At 65.0% G+C, this 2,224-nt stretch overlaps 1 protein-coding gene across 2 annotated transcripts in view; it reads left to right on the top strand.

The window, feature by feature from the left end:
* LOC113214172 (SH2 domain-containing protein 3C) overlaps positions 1 to 2,224 on the top strand; it is a 113,796-nt gene that overhangs the window by 22,300 nt on the left and 89,272 nt on the right. The gene's annotated exons all lie outside the window — the stretch shown is intronic.

The raw sequence follows: 2,224 nt of genomic DNA, 5'->3' as shown, positions 1-2,224 counted from the left end.
TTGGCTCTCTGCACGTGCACGCTACCATACGCGCACGTGCCGGAGAGAACAGGGATTAATTTGGGGCCGTACACTGCGGAGGGGGGTGAAAGCGAGGAAGAGCGGGCGAGAGCGAGTAAGGGCGGGCGAGAGCGAGTAAGGGCGGGCGAGAGCGAGTAAGAGCAAGTCGAAAGCGATAAAGGGCGGGCGAGAGTAAGAGCGGGAGAGAGCGAGTAAAGGCGGGCGTGAGCAAGAGCGAGCGAGAGAGAGTGAAAGCGAGTAAGAGGGAGAGCGAGTAAGAGCGAGAGCGAGTAAGAGCGAGAGCGAGTAAGAGCGAGCGAGACGGAGCGATATATGCCTTGAGGGCGAGTGAAAGTAAGGGGCCGTTCACAAATTACGTCACGCAAATTTCGGGTGGTTTTGACTCCCCCCCTCCCCCACGTCACGCGGCTAACCTAACCTTCTAATGCTTTCAGGATAGGACCGTCACGCGGGCAGAGACCCCCTCCCCCCCGTCAGATGCGTGACGTAATTTGTGAACGGCCCCTAAGTGCGGATGCGGGGGCAGGCGCGGCCACTTGCTCCGAGCGCGAGAGTCGGCAACATACGCCCCTGCTGCCCTGGGCTGCAGCGTGGCGCCGGCGCCCGGAGGGGTGTGAGAATGGCGCAGTGCGGGGGAGGAGGAGGAGGAGGAGGAAGAGGGGAGGATAAAGCGCACTTTCACTTTGGCGGCGAGGCGATATTGAAATATTACTGCGTCGTGGGGAGAGGTGCGCTCCTTACTTTAATCTCCCCTCCCCTCTCTTTCTCTCTCCTCCTGCGCTCGTTCCTGGCAAGGTTGCTCCGGTTGGATCAGCTTGCTGCTGCTGCTGCTCTTTCTCTCTCGCTCTCTCTCGCGCTCGCTCGCTCTCTCTCGCTCGCTCCGGGGTGGAATTCCAGCCGGAAGTGACAGATGGGGTGCGGGCCCACAACCCCTCTCGTTCCCACACCCTTCCCTAACTAAGTGAGTCTCTGCGGAGCGCCGCCGCAGCAGCAGCAGCAGCAGCCGTGCGCTTTGAGGCGCGAGGCCGTGCCGTGCCGCGACACTCCACAAAAGAGGACGCAAGCAAAGCAGAGGCTCCTCTCTCTCTCTCTCTCTGCTCTGCTCCAGGGCTCACACCGGCGACCTGACCTCCTGGCGGGGGTGTGCGCCGGGGTCGACGACGCCCCCCTACCTCCCTTGCCCGTGGCACGCGGGGGGCCAACGCCCTCGCCTGCTGCCGCCCCCAGCCGTGCCGCCCGTGCTGGAGTCAACCTCTGGGCCGTTCATCCAGGACAGCAGGACAGCCAGCAAACGCCCCCCGCATGAGACAAACCTCCAAGGGACGCTCCCCCTGGACCCGCGCTGTGTGCTGGGGCAGCAGGCAGCTGGCCCCGCCCCGCCCCCGCCCTTCTCACCCTCCCCCACTGCCTCTCCTCCTTGCACAGCGCTCCGCCCGTTCCGCCGCCCCCGTGGGGCCGGCGCCGGCAATAGGGGTGCGAATGACAGCGTGCTCCTTGGTGATAGCAGAACATCTGCACCTTGCTGCGCTCCCCTCCGCTCCCCCTCCCTCTCTATCTCTCCCTCTCGCTCCCTCTCTCTCTCTCCCTCTCTCCCCTCCGACTCGACCGACATACACAAGCGGGCGCTAATAGGTCTCCCCGCCCTTTATGAAATTTCCCGCCGTTGAGCGCCGCGCCGCCGGTGGCCAGTCATTTAGGCCCCTCCACGGCCCGGCAGCGCTACCCTGCTGCCCGCGGGCGGCCGGGGCGGTCTCCTTCCGCTTTTAGCCCTCCCCTCCCCTCCTCCGCCCTCCTCTGCCCTCCTCTGCCCTCCTCTGCCCTCCTCTGCCCTCCTCTGCCCTCCCCTCCCCTCCCCTCCGGTACCTGCCCTGCGCCCCTGCTGGGGCCGAGCCGTGGAGCTAGCTACACACAGCAGCCCCCGGGGCGCCGCGCGCGCGCGCCCGCTGCTGGAAAAGCCATTGGCGCAGAGAGAGTGGCGACGTGCCTCGGAGCCAAGCATTTAGTCACCTTTGTGCCGCTTTTGTAAGCGCGCACTCTGTGTGTGGGATAGAGAGAGTGAGCGAGAGAACGAGCGAGAGAGCGAGCGAGAGAGCGAGTGAGAGAGAGAGCGAGAGAGAGAGCGAGAGCGAGAGCGAGAGCGAGAGCGAGAGCGAGAGAGCGAGCGAAAGAGAGAGGGAGAGAGAGCCAGAGATTTGGGGGGGGG

Source organism: Frankliniella occidentalis, unplaced genomic scaffold, assembly GCF_000697945.3.
Source record: "Frankliniella occidentalis isolate FOCC.00 unplaced genomic scaffold, Focc_3.1 Scaffold5, whole genome shotgun sequence".
Classification (NCBI taxonomy): domain Eukaryota; kingdom Metazoa; phylum Arthropoda; class Insecta; order Thysanoptera; family Thripidae; genus Frankliniella; species Frankliniella occidentalis.
This window is presented reverse-complemented; position numbering and strand designations above follow the sequence as displayed.